The sequence below is a fragment of the Protopterus annectens genome, chromosome 1.part0 (genome assembly GCF_019279795.1).
Source record: "Protopterus annectens isolate FY-2018-M chromosome 1.part0, PAN1.0, whole genome shotgun sequence".
Classification (NCBI taxonomy): domain Eukaryota; kingdom Metazoa; phylum Chordata; order Ceratodontiformes; family Protopteridae; genus Protopterus; species Protopterus annectens.
In genome coordinates this window covers 1,965,687,948-1,965,703,519 of record NC_056725.1, presented here as the reverse complement: position 1 = coordinate 1,965,703,519, position 15,572 = coordinate 1,965,687,948, and positions in this window count along the sequence as shown.

Sequence of the window (15,572 nt, the reverse complement as noted above, 5' to 3'; positions counted from 1 at the left end):
CAGAGAGTCACTCTGGAATATCCCTTTTTGGATTTTTATCCTTAGAATAATAATTTATCCTTTATCATGGCTCAACTGCGAAGTGGTTTGCCACTGTTTCATGGTCACTGTGATGTAGTTTATTAGTGTAGGGTGCATCTTATACATTTTAAGCACTCTTTTATCCATGAATGTGGAATACTTCAAATGCTTTTTTTATAGTCTATCCATGGCATACTTAGGTTCTTCCCCTTTTAACAATTCTCCACTATGACTTTATTTAACAACAAATGATCCTGTGTTTCATATGGCTTTCTTTTATTACCCTTTTGTTCTATTGCCATAATTGAGTTTTCTTAAATGATTATAAACTCTTTTGGCATCAATTCCAGTGCAGAGTGCATATGTCATCAGAAGGCAAATTATTGGTCTATAGTTTTTAGGGTAGCTTGCAAGTTCACTCTTAAGTAGGAGCATAGTTTTTCCTGTTGTTAGCCAGGCTGGTGTTTGTTTGGAGTGCGCATATAAACAGTTCTTACATATGGCTAAACCTTCATGCAAAGATGTTAATACTTTTAGCCCAAAGTTAAGTACTGCATCTGTGCCTGGGGTTTTCCAATTAGAGGCTTTTCTTAACTTGTTTCAATCTCTCTGGTCATTACTTCATCCAATTTCATATCCTGTTCATTTGACCTTCTAATTCTTTCTCTTACTTCTTCTATCCATTAAGCATTTTTGTTATTTTCCAGATGATCTTCATAAATATTTCTCCAAAATGTATCTATTTCTTGTTTTTTGGTGGTCTTTCAATTCCTTTTACCTTGTTTCCCAATTCTCTATAAAACTTGTTTTGGGTCCTCAATAAATTGCTTATTTGGTACTTTTTCTTTGTATTTATCTATGTATCTTTTAAGTTTTTCTGCCTGTGCTGATATTTTCACTTTATAATTTCCAATAGTGCATCACAAATCCTAATCCGTTATAATACTATGCATTGCTTTTATCACGTCTATCTTTCTGAGTATTTTTGTTGATCTATTCCCTGTTCTATAGTCTTCTAACAGCGACACTCCTTGTCTTAATTGCTTTATAGTTTTCTCTATTCAATACTTCCATGAAGGTATTCAATTTCTCCACATCCTTTCCCTTCCTAGCCTGTGTTCTTGTGGTACGATTCTATCTGTTATTAATTTGACTGTAAGGTAATGTGTCATATTTACTTCTGTTATATTGCATGAATCTCTATGGACAGACGTGTTTACTGTGTTCATTTATTTTATCAAACTTCTAACTTTTTTGGTTTTATTAACCTTCTGCAGTGTATTTCTTTCATTGATCTTAATAATCTCTTAGATCAGTTTCTTTTAAACTGAGGGCACATTCTTTATTTGCCTTCCTGCAAGCATTCTATAGAAAGTTCCAGAGCTTTTTCCTATACCATGTTATCTTCAATTTCACCCTGTGCCATCCATTGCTCTTTCATATGAAAACTCACTGACCTATTACTCCATGACATTGACTGAGTCAGAGTTGCCACAGTTTCCTGTTCTTTCCCTTGCTGTACAGCTCCAACTGAACCTATGTACTGGTTTCCTATGGGAGACTCCAAAGTATCTCCATATGTCAATGATTAGATGCTTCCTGCTCCACTTTTTCTCTGGGGTTGGGAGGATGGCCTAATGGTTAAGGTGTTTGCCTTACAAACACAAGGTGCAGGGTTTGAGTCTCACAAGGACTAATTGGCTAGGCTTACAATGGCTCGCAGGGGCACTTAGCCTAGTACTAATCTAAGAACCTATGAACCTTAATTGGGTGTCCATTGCTTTATCCTGTTGTGATATTATCTGGGTTAAATTTTCTATCCTAAATCCTTCACTTTGCAGGTACTCCATAACCTTGGTTTCTATTCCTTTAACTTCTCCATCACTGATCCTTTTTTCTACTTTTCCTCTTTGTTTTCTTATTTTTTGTATTGCAAAATTTCCCATATCTGGATGTCTTTGCCTGTATTTCTCTTCAAATATTTTTGGTGCTGCTCTTTTTGCATTGATTAGTTTTGCTTTCTCCTTTGCATAAATATGTCACCACATTAAATCTCTTTTTCTTTCCCATGCCCATATTTATTCTTCAGATTTCTCCTGTTCCTCGTGTTTCTCCTTACTTCTGGGATTAGTTCTTCCATCATGCTGTGATATGACCTGTGTTAGACTTTCTACACTGAACCTTTACTTCACAAATATTCCATAACTTCAGCTTCTATTTTTTTAACTTCTGCTTGATTACTCTTCTGTTCTACATTCTCTCTTCTTGATCTTATTTTTTTATTGTGAAATTTTCCATATCTGGATGCCTATGTTTCTCTTCAAATATCTTTGGGGCTGCCTTCTTAGTGTTGATCAATTTGGCTTTGTCCTTTGCATAAATATTGCACCATATCAGATATTTCTTTCCCATGTCCATTTTTCTTTTTTATATCCTTCAAATGTCTGTAAATTTTGTTCTTTAAATTTTTGCACTTCCTCAGCTGCTTCTTTTTCCAAATGGCATGAGGTTTCTTGGTCTATATACTGTTTTTCATGGATCTGTTGTATTAATGAACACATTCAACTGGGAGAGTTTATCGATGATGCCTGAATGCGGGATTGTGACAAATACCTTGACTAAGTTGAGGAAGGCTGTATGACCAGATTTGCCTTCATCTATGGCTCTGGCGATGTTTTTAAAGAAGTCCACTAGGTTTAACAGACATGACCTGCCTTTGACAAAACCAAACTGTGCCAGATCAAGGGTTTGGACATCACCTATATTCTTATTTATAAGGTCCATGATGATTAATTCCATGGCCTTACATATAAGGATGGCTAATCTAAGGGGGCTGTAGTTCCCAGGGTCTGTTGGTGTACCTCCTTTATGAAGGGGGATGACAGTTGCTGTTTTCCATTCAGCAGGGACAAAGCCAGTACTCAGGCTGTGGTTGAAGAGAGTGCCAAATGGAATTGCTAACTCATGTTTTAGAGCATTTAAAATGCAACTTTGGATGCCATCAAGTCACATAGAGGCTGTGTTTTTGGCCTTAGGGAGAGCATTAATGACCTTTTGGAGATGCAAGGTGTGGGAAATGTAAAGGGAATGCTTTGTGGAATGTGAGGAGGGGATAGTGCTGTGAAATGTTTACCAAACTTGTCAACTATTAGGTTAGCTTTTTTTACAGGATCAGTGTGTATGATGCCATCCACAGCTAGTTCAGCACACGTCTGGGTCCAACCTTTTAGGTTACAGATATAGCTGAAGAATAACTTATGATTATCCTTAGCTATGGTCGCTAAATTCTTTTGAAGTTGCCCTTAGAGGATTTTGCTAGTTGTCTTATTTGTTTGTTCAAGCAGAGGAGGGTGTACTTCCAGTGCTGGGACCTCTCTTTTTTATTCTTAGACAACAACATCTTCCTCTTGTATAATAACTTATTAATGCTAGATGTCCACCAACGTGGCTTGTTTTTTCTTGATGATCTTGTTTTGATCCTATCAGATATATCAGTGTCAGTGCATTTGTATAAGAGTTTGTACAGGGCATTTTGTATACCTTAATATAGTTGCCAATGCCATTTGCGGGAACAGGAGCTTGGAAGTTATTTATGCCATCCGTTTAGGAGGCTATAATTAGCTTTGGTGCCTTTTTTAGCCTGATTTCACCTAGGAGGGGTTAAGGTGTTAAAGCTACTTCAACTGTTACTCACTTGTGATCAGATTTAACCAGTGAGGGTCCTATACTTGCGGTGGTGCAATGGTCACCCATGTCAGTGAGGATCAGGCCAAGAATATGTTCCCCTTATGGAGGTGCATACTATTTCTTCCATGGCATTAGTGTTAACAAAGACCAGGGACCTTTGTGCAAGTATGTTAGTACTCGTGTAAGTTTCCCAGTCAATGGAGGGATAGTTAAAATCACCCACAATTACAGTGTTTGGTTGTAATTTAATTGACTGAAGTAGGTCTTAAAAAGCAGCAAGGGTATCTTGGTTCATTAAAGGGGACCTATAGGTAACAATGACTTGAAGGGGGGGTTTACTCACAGTTAGTTGAACTTGCAGTAACTTTAACCATCTAGAGGTGTATTTATCTTTGATGAAGATAGATACTCCTCCTCCTTTGGTTCTCACATGTTCATTTTGTACTCTGAAAGTGTGGAAGGCATTGTAGCCTTGCAAGGTCGGGGCACTCTCTGTGGCCCTGAACCAAGTTTCAGTTTCTGTGACTGCACAGACATCAACATCCTCCAGGGAGAGAAGTGCTTTCAGAGAGTGCAGTTTCTGATTTAAACTACTAGTGTTTAGCAGCCTTAATTTATTTGTGAGTGATATTTTCACATCAGAAATTTTGTTCTTGAGTCCTTGCATAAAAAAGGCTCTTTAACCATATATTGTAAAGATGGTATCTCCATGAGGCTTCACAGGCAACAGAACATATCAGTTGGACATTTCCAACTTAACAAATGAACACAAGCAAGCAAGCAAATATATAAATGCATGACTAACTAAGGAAGGAAAACAGATCAAAGCTGTGTTGAGAAACCAATGAGAAAAATGCTACATGAGTAATTCAGCTTTATGTCTGCAAATGTATCTGTCTGTATGTATGCATGTATGTATGCATGCATGCATGCGTGTGTGTGTATGTGTGTGTGTGTGTGTGTGTGTGTGTGTGTGTGTGTGTGTGTGTGTACATATGTACTTATTTATTTGCTTTCAGTTTGTATAGTTAAATGTTGTTCTTTTTTTGCCACATTATTTTAATTTAATATCCTGGGGTCTAACAACACTAGTGTAGACCATAAAGCATACATCTTGTTTCTTTGACTGATACAAATAAATTAGCATCTGAATTGTTGGAAAAGTCAGAAACTTTTTTAAAATGAAATTAAACATTCATTGTTTTCTTGTGAGGATTTCCATTTAAGACTGTTGTGTGAGTACTTTTTTTTATCTAACTTTTTATCGCAGGTGACACGAATGACACAGTTTATCAAATACACTTTTTTTTACCTTGCTGCAGTACCACAGCAAGTGCAGATCATGTGTCTATGCCTTTCCAAATTTTGCATCTATATAAATGTTCATATAGTACTTTGGTGTAGATTTAGAAAACTCCTGAGGGATGGTATAAAAGCTTCACAGCCCCCTCCCCCTCTGTAGGAACTGGCACCAGTGTTCAAATCTACACCAACGTACTATATGAACATTTATATAGATGCATGGAGTCAGGAATACCTGACAGGACAAATTCATCCTCTGCAAGGAAGAGTAAACCTATGTGGTGGACATCTGCAATAAATAAACTATATAACAAAAGGAAAAAAAATGTTGTCCAGGACCAAGAAGGACCATATGCCCAATTGGAAGCAATCTCTCTTTAGCCTGAACAAGCAAATAAGAGCACTAGTAAAATCCTCAAAAGCCAACTTCGAGTCCAAATTGGCCACATCTACCTTCACATATATCCGCAATCTCAAAGGAAGCACCCAGATTTGTTCAGAACTGGTGGTCAAGGACACCACATACACAAATGTTGTAGATATAGCCAATCTACTGGCTGATAAATTCAGCAAAAACTTCTCCCCTGTGCCCCCCCCCAGTCAGTAAATCAGGGCATCCCCAGTACCTGCACACCATCCCTTATCTCTAGGGAACAAGTCATCTCTGCCCTCTCAAAGGTAAAAAATACAGCCTCCAAAGGACCTGATAACATCCCAAGCTGCATCCTACATGAACTCAGGCATAAACTTGCAGCACCATCAGGCACCCTATTCAACCAAAGCCTGAGTACCGGCTTTGTCCCAGCCGAGTGGAGGACAGCCACTGTTATCCCGTTACACAAAGGCGGAGTGTCTACTGATCCAGGAAATTATAGACCCATCAGCCTAACTAGCCTGATCTGCAAGGCCATGGAATGGATTATCATGGACCTCATTAACAGGGACATTGGCAACCTCCAAACACTCGACCCCACACAGTTTGGCTTTGTCAAGAAGAAGTCATGTTTGTTAAATCTGGTTGACTTCTTTGAGACAGTCACCAAAGCCATAGACAAGGGGAAGACAGTGTACATCACCTACCTTAACCTGGCAAAAGCCTTCAGCACTATTCCTCATTCAGGTGTAATAGATAAACTCCCTCAACTAGGCATCAATCCATATGTTTCCAGATGGGTACCAAACCGGTTCACTGATAGAACCTACCTAATCAAAATAGGAGAAGCCTCCTCAAGCAGTAGACGCGTAACGAGTGGCGTACCGCAGGGATCAGTCTTCGTGCCTCTGTTATTTGGGATATACTTCTCTGAGTAGCAGGCCAAAACTAGTGGGCTATGGCTAACCAGGTTTGCAGATGATTGCAAGCTGGATGTGGTCATCAATTCCCCAAGTGACACGGATGTCCTCTAAGAGGGTCTTACCCAAACAAATGACTGGTGCCAGAAACATGGCCTCAAGCTGAATGCCAAAACATGCATCATCATCATCCCCTTTGGGGAGAGTGATGTCCCCACATATTATCATATTAATAACAATGTCCTAAGTACACAATCAGTAGTGAGGGATTTGGGCACCCAGGTTGATAGCAACCTGACTTTTCACCATAATGTTGCTTCCGTTGTATGGAAAGCTTTCGACATGGCCCTCCTCATAAGTAAGGGTATCTCATCCAGTGACAAAGAGGTCATAACATCCCTGCATTCTTCCCATATAAGGCCAGTTATTGAGTACAATGCCTCCTTCAACATGTACCTCACAAAGCACATGCAGCAGCTGGAGAGACCACAGAGGTTCCTCACTAGGAGAATCCATGGCCTCAAACATCTACCCTACATGGGTCTATATTAGATCATCAAACACTTAAAAATGTGAACGCTGATTGATCGACCTTATGTAAGCGAAAGCTTACAATCTCGAACTGTCAGATCAGTGATTTTTTTCCTAGGGAAAAAGATCGCTGATCCAAAACACATACACACAACACAAGCACACCAAACAAACAGAAATCCACACACATACACCTAAAATCTGACATCTAACCCTACACTAAACTATGCACACACCACTAACTATCCAATTACCTTAACCCAAACCCTAACCCTAAGGTCCGTCACTATCGCACACTCGCCTCACCCACTCCCTAACCCTAACTCACCTAAACCCGCCCTAACACTCACGTCCACACAATTGCACACATACCTAACCTGAGCCCTAACCCTAACTCATCTAACCCACCATAACACTCACATCCACACAATCACACACTTACCTGAATCCAACCTGTAACTTTCCACCACAGCACTGAAAATACCGAAGCAACAGAAACGGACAAGCAAATTCTTTCCCTAGGAAAAAAATTGGGTTTCTGTTGCTTTGATATTTTCAAAATTCACTTAAATAAGGTTGATCAATCAGTGTTCACTTGTTTAAGAGTTCGCTGATCTAATATAGACCCACCCTATACAGATAAGCTAAAAGTCCTGTCCCTCTACTCAGTTTCATACAGACTCCAGAGATGTGACCTCTGTCTGGCATACAAAGCAATCTCAAACCCTGCATTGATGGGACTGTTGCATATCTACAAGTCGAGATCCAATCGAGTAATCCATATGTGTAACCTCAACCTGGTCTGTGATATCAATAGGACTTATTGTCGGGACAGATTTGTGTCCCAGAGACACCTCCATCTGTGGCATAGACCCCCTCTCCACATCAAGCAGTGTACTTATTATCCCTTTTTAAGCTCAACCTGGATAACTGGATGGGAAATAGAAAATACACCCCTGGGATTCTACCTGTGTCTCTGCTGGACAGGGTTTGGGTGGTGACTTGTCTAAACATGGGCTACACTTTTGCCTAGGCTTAAAAGGGCCTCAGGACCAATAGCCTAGTAACCTCCTATAGTCCTATGATCAAACCCTTTGCTCTTTACTAAAGGAAACAGTTCATTAACAGCTATGAACCATAAGTGACAAACAATTCTAATTCACCTGAAAAGTTAAAACAGCATGTGCTTCATCAATATGCATTTTCTGAACAAAAATAAGTATAAAACTCTGAGTGGCATTATTTACTTGCTGTAATACTTAGTGATTTATCAGAAAATCAAGTTGATGAAGACCTGTCAGTTAGTTAGTGTAGAGCATTAAGGCTTTAAGTTCTTAATGAGCTACTTCCTGAAAGCAAAGGTACAGGGTCTGAGTCTTTGTAGCTCCAATTGCCTGTTGTGTGAGTTTGTACAAGTCACTTAACCTGATAGTGCTCCTGGGACATACTTAGTAAATGAAAAAAGAGGATATGGAATAAACAAAAAAAAAAGATCAGCCGTTTCATTTTGTTAATAAGAAACATTCTGAAACTATAATGACTGGCTTTGTGACTGAGCAGAGCACAAGAAACCTTCTGAAACTGCTGTAGAGCACACACAAGCACACACACACACACACACACACACACACACACACACACACACACACACACACACACACACACACACACACACACACACGCACAAGCATAGCTCTAAATCTGCATAACTAGAATAAAAAAGGCAGACTGATCTCTGAATACAGAAGCAGTAACAAATCTCTCCCCTGTCTCTTTCCACCCTCCTCTCCATATCACCAGCAAATCCAAATCTAGGGCAGCAACAACAAATCTATCACCTCCTCTTATATCAGCAAATACTCCCATTATGGCAGCTACAGCTCTGATCTCTACTGCTTAACCTGCTTAGTCCAAATCCCTCTCACTGAAAATGGCCTCTTCTTTCTTGATCAATGTGGTAGATTCTCTCTCTCTCTCTTTATCTCTCTTTCTCTTGTGCTTTTCACACTTTACTGATTTAAACTATAGGAAGCCTCTAGCTCAGAATTGTTTGAGCCAATGAAAGTAAAAAAATAGACTGGAGCTGTTACACACAGAGTACATTAGTGGAGTGGGCTATTGCACACAGAGCAGTGGCAGGGGAAATAAAGGTGGTCTCTGCTTTTTATTTATTTTATTTTATTTTCATGGTCAGGTTGCGGTCTCTCAGCCAATAGCAGGCCCTAGGCAGTTGACTAGGTCACCTTGCAATTGATCTTGCCTTAATGTTAACACTTATTTGTCTTCCAAGCATTAGCTGAAATTGGCTTCTCCTTGGCAATGTAAGTTTCTTGAGATGGCATGCAATCTCTGTGAGAATCAGGTTGTCTCAATATCTTGTTGGCAATTTGGACTGCTTTCTCTGGAACTCCATTTAAATGAGGTTTATGAGGATTTGATGCTATATGAATAAAACATTGTCCTCAGCCATGTGTTGGTATTAAGCTCACATTAACTATACTGCATTGTCTATAAATAATTCAGTGGGTATTCCAAACCTTGTGAAAATGGCCTTCAAGTTGGCCACTATTTTTCGCTGGCTGTAGTCAGTGTGTGTGGTAGCTCTATATTATAAGAGTATTAGTCCACAACTAAGTAGCTTTTGCCCTCAAACTCACCCATGCCACCTGCTATCAATTGCCAAGGACCATATGGTAACTGACAGAATTAATGTCTCTTTATTTATTTCTTTATTTTTGGGGGTGTTTAATGGGCGACACAGAATTGGCACTATGATTCAAGCTTTGTAATGCCCTGATTAATAGTAGGCTACCATTATTACATTTGGTTAATTCACGACATTTTGTTTACCTTGGTTTCCTTTGTGGATTTGTCTTAGCAATTCATTACATTGTAATGTGGTTACTACTTTGTCTTGATACAGTAATAAACTGTCATGTTCTGACAGTTGTGCTTTGACTGTGTAGTACTTAAGCATGAGATGGTTTGTCTGTGTCCAGTAGATAGGCCATCCATCCAGGACAGGTCTACTTCACTTTCCGAAAACTCATTTGGTAGAATTTCAATTGACCAAGACCAAAGTGCCTAAGTTTCAAATAACCGAAAACTCGTTTGACCGAATCTCATTTCACTGGAAGGTTACAATGCTGAATTTCAAAATACTACATTTTATGTGTGTAGAGTACTGTAAGGCAAGTAAAAGGTATATGCCCTTTTCCCCATTGTAGTGTGATCCTGAAGTTAGTATATATAGTTAGGGTGGGTGTGGGGGGTGTGGGTGCCGTATCTCCCCAACTACTTTGTTTTTTAAGTTCTGGAAAGAGTTAGTCATTGGTGTTTTAAGTGTGTATATCTATGGTGCAAAATCTAGTATTTTGAAATTCAGCATTGTAAGCTTTCAGTGAAATGAGATTCAGTGAAATAAATTTTCGGTAATTTGAAACTTAGGTGATTGGGTCTCAGTCAAATGAAATTCTACCAAATGAATTTTCGGCGAAGTGAAGTAGATCCTCCAGGACATATATAATAACAGCAGGAAACTCATACTCATTTTTGGTAGCATGCTTACTTTCTAGTCTTTGGGTAGTTACTAGTCTGGTTGTTTTCATGCTCAACCAGTGATGGAAGTAATATATTACAATATGTAATATATTACTGTATTATATTACAGTTTCTGTTAACTAGTTAACTAGTAATATAATAAGTTACTTTTTTCAAATAGTAACTAATACTAGTAATATATTACTTTTTTAGTAACTAGTAACTTAAATGTGATTTAATTTTGAGTTACTTTTGCTTAAACTTGTGGTTTTCAATGTGGGTGATATAGCCCCCTAAAGAGTGGTGAAAAACTTCCAGGGTCCTTATATAGTATGGATAATAATCAGATGATAGGAAGTAACAGAGACCTTGAAGTTGCAATTTGGATAAAAAAATGATGACATAATGTTGGCACAACTCATAGCACATAGCAGTAATAATAGATCATTAGAATTAGTCTGTAGCAACATTTACTTCATGTAGTCTGTAGCAACATTTACTTCATGTTTTAGCACTGCAAGAAGGTGAAAGCTAATGATGACCAGACTCCAGCCTTACCCTGGTACTGTGGGACTCTCACCCACTAAAACATCCCCTAACACTGGGTGGGACACTTCTAGCCTGCTAGAGATCATATCCATATCTTGCAGTATAATAAATGGCATTGGTTATCCATACCACTGTCAATCGCAGACAAACTCATCACTCATCAGTTGAGCACCCAATACCTTAACCCACTGCACTAAGCAGGACTGTTTGCATGGATCTATGATCAACCAACTTTTGTCTTGACAATTTTTTGTTATGTTCTATTTAAAATTCTTTTCAGGTTTCGATTTTCAGTTGCTGAACATAGACAAAATGAAATAGTTTTTTATAGGTCTTGTGCTGCTGGCTGGTTTGATTTAATTATCTGTGACTCTCTAGCTATAAAGACTAGTCTTCTTCACCTTTCAGCTGTGCTCATTAGGGATCACCACTGTGGATCATCAATCTGCAGAACAAGTGGCAGTGGAGTTTTACATTCTCGAGTTGCTAGCCCAGTGCCCAACCTTTTTCAGAAGGCACACATTTGCACACACTCACACCTAAGGCCAATTTAAAATGTCTAATCCATCTGCAGCATATCTTGGGAATGTGGGAGGAAACCAGAGAACCCTGAGGAATCCCACTCAAATACAGGGAGTGTAGTTCATAGTGTGTGTGTTGTACCTTTAAAGTCACTGTAGCTCACGGGCATGTGCATAAAAAGTACTGAGCACGTGCAAGCAGTGTGCCATTTTGTGTAAGCAGCTGGAGTGAAAGCATGTATGTATGTATCAGTCAGTCAGTTAGCTAGTTCATTTAAGTTTTATGTTCCAGTCATCCATCCTGATGTGTTTGTGTGTAATAAATATCTTAAAAAAACACCCAAGCCTCATTGTCTTATTTGGATATACAAGACGAGTGACATGGTGTCAGAATGGGATCCAAAGCCAAAGCCTTTTAAAACCATGAGGTGCCAGTCTGAAATGGAGGAATATACAAACTGGCTCAAATGACTCGCAAATGACTTATAAACAGGTCAGAAAATATTTCCAAATACTTAAACCCACTTAAATGTATTTTCCCTTGATGAATATAAAGTGAAGCATTCCAAACCAATTACTGAATAAACACAATGTTCACAATTGTGACATATTGAAAATAGTACTTGAAATAATTACAAAAACATTTGAAACAATATCCAAATCATATAAAATGGTCAAAAAAGAGAAAATTACTGTATTTTTTGTAATGTACTACTTTTTTTGCATTAACTAAAGCTATTCAAAGTATCTAAAGTGTGCAATGTGTTGGCAGTGTGTGCAGTATTACAGTACAGTCTTTTCAAAGAGTTCAGTTATTTCAAAGAGTCTGTTGTGCAGTTGAATATAATTACAAGTACCTGGTGTGTGTTTGACACATATAGCATGGCAGAGGGATTTCACAGACCTGGTTCGCTTGCGTTTGATAATAATATTGCTGAAAATTGGAGAGTATTTGAGCAAGAATATGATATTTTCATACAGGCTGCTTTTTTGATAAAGATGCATGTGCAAAAGCATTTATTCTGCTGAATTTAGCTGGTTCAAAAGGCATTGAGAGAGAACATTCATTTGTGTATGCACCTTCTGTTTATGCAGAGGAGGGGGAAGACCACCATATTGTGGTACAGGCTGAAATGTGGGAAGATCCTGAGTGCCTAAAATGTAAATTTAGAGAAATGTGCAACTCTCAAATGAATATTACAATGGAAAGGTACACATTTTACACAACAGAAAAAAGCCTGGTGAAACTTGTGCAGCATATATAACTGACTTGAGAAACAAGGCAAAAACGTGCAGATTTGGTGATCTGAGAGATGAGTTCATAAAAGACAAGCTTGTGCGGTGTTAATAATGATACAGTGAGAAAGATTTTGTTTCAAGACAGTGATTTAACTTTAAACAAAGCTGTAGAGATTTGTCAGATATATGAGCTTACAGAAAAACACACAAATATGCTTACTATTGAAAAGAGCATGCTTGCAGCTTCTTCCAGCATGAATGTTGATAGTATGCAGCACAAGGTTAAGAGGCATAGGCTAAAGGGTGTGGCTCCCACAATGAAACCCAGGGCAGCTTTAGTAAAATCCAGGCCACACACAGCAAAACTGAGGGGTGATTTAGCTAAATCCATGATAATCCTCATAGTCAACTGTCATATCTGTAGAGGAAGTCATGAACCTAAATGAGAAAAGTGCTTAGCTTTTGGTCAGCATTGCCACAGATGTATAAAGTGGAATCATTTCAGAAAGCTTTGTAAATCTAAAGATGCACATTCTTTTATTAAGAGAGAACATTCCAAGAAGCAAGTTGATCAAGTAGAAAGCTGTGACCCTTCTTTTTATGTTGATGGTGTCTCTGTGCTTGAGGAAAAGCCTAATGCAGTAGATTTGTTGGCAAAGAGTGAAGTATTTTTTACTGTACTGATTAATAGGAGACTTGTAGAGCTCAAAGTTGATATTAGTTCAAAGTGTAATGTTATGTCAGCAGAAATGTTTTCTAAAGTAAAAGCTGATGAAAAACTTGATTTGGCAAAGTGTGTGACGTTTGTTGCTTATGGTGGTGAAGAGAGTCAAACTGAAGGCTCAGTAGTGCTTTCATGCTATTCTGCTGGGACCAGCCATGACTTGCAGTTTTCCATAGTCAAAAGACACATGCTGTCATTGTTAGGCCTCAAAGATAGTTTGAAAATGGGATTGATTTCATTTAATAAGGAAGTCCACCATGTAAGCATCAAAAACAACGGAGATTTCACACATAATATTTTTTCTGAATTTGCTGATATTTTCAAAGATGTGCTTGGCAAACTCCCAGTTGTGTACTCGTGAAGTTAGACCACTAGGTAAGCCCAGTTTTCAAACCAGCACAGAAGTATCCAGTAGCAATGCAGGGTAAAGTAAAAACAGAGCTAGACAGAATGGCAGAATTAGGAGTAATTTTTCCAGTAGAAGAACCAACTAAAAGGGTATCCTCCATGGTAGTAGCATGTAACAAAAACTCAGATGACATTTGAATATGAATTGATTCAAGATATTTGAACAAAGCACTGAAACGACCTCATCAACCAATGTGTACAGTTGAAGAAGTTGCTGTTCTCATGCCAAATGCCACTGTTTTTTTTCTGTCTTAGATGCAGAAAGTTCATTTTGCCAGATTTTACTTGATCAAAAATCTTCCTTGCTAACTACTTTCAGTACACCATTTGGAAGGTACAAATTTTTGAGAATTCCATTTGGGATAAATTCTTCCAGTGAAGTCTTCCAATGTCCAGTGGTGAAAATTTTTTCTGGTTATCCAGGTGCTGTTATAGTAGATGATATTTTTGTAGGAGGCAATGGTGAAGTCAAACATGATAGAAAGTTCAGAAAAGTTCTAGAGCATGCTTATGAATCTTAAACTGAATCCTCAGAAATGTAAATTCAGGATAAAAGAAATTACTTATGTAGGTCATTTGTTTACCAGTTCAGGCTTACAACCAGATCGATCCAGGCAAGCTGAAATTCTTGAGATGCCAGCTCCAAACTCTGTCACATCTTTACAATGTTTTCTTAGCATGGTCGACTATTTAGGCAAGTCCATTCCTGATTTAAGTGAGCTTCCAGCACTGCTACAAGGCTGACATGCAAAAATGTAACTTGGTCCTGGTTGGAACAACCCCAAACAGCATTACATGTCCTGAAACAGAAAATTGCCAGTCCACCCACGTTGAGATATTATGATGTACACAAACCTGTAAATCTTTCCTGTGATGCTTCAAAATATGGTCTTGGTGCAATAACTCTTCAACAGGGTAGACCAGTAGCCAATTCATCTAGAACTCTAACTCAAACTGAGATGTAGTATGCACAAACTGAAAAAAGATCTTTTGGTAATAGTGTTTGCCTATTTATGGGCGATCTATCCAGACTGAAACTGATCATCAACCTCATTACTATTTTGAGAAAAAGCAATGCATACAGCTCCAGCTAGATTGCAATGGATGATGTTACAACTGCAAAAGTACAATTTCGATATGATTTACACAAAAGGCAAACTTCTTTATCTTGATGATACTTTATCCAGATCACCCAGACAAACCAATGACCGTGCTGATTTTGAGGTTATAGAAGTGAGACATTTTTCTTCCACACATCTTGATCTGTTTAGATATCACACAGCTTCTGATCCAGTTCTCCAGTAGCTGAACCATTTTATCAGCCATGGATGGCCAGCAAAACAATCTTGTTTACCACTAGATGTGCAGCAGTACTTTCCTTACTGAGACAAGATTTTGATGGAAGATAGTATCATCTTGAAAGGTCCAAACGTGGTAATTCCAAAATCCTTGCAACAGGAGTATATTAAAATCTTGCTTAGAGGTCACCTGGGAACTGATTCTACCAAAAAGAATGGCAAGAGGACTGGTATTTTTGACTTCTATGTCAAAAGATATTCAGAAAGAAATCTCAACTTGTTCAATTTGTAATAGTGCTAAACTGTACCAACAAAAAGAACCACTTCAGCTGAACCAGATTCCTGAACTACCTTGGTTGAAAGTAGCCACAGATTTTTCAAATGGAATGGCCAACATTATTTGGTTTTAGTAGACTTTTTAATTCAAACTGGTTCAAGATTGACCTACTTCCTAACCTA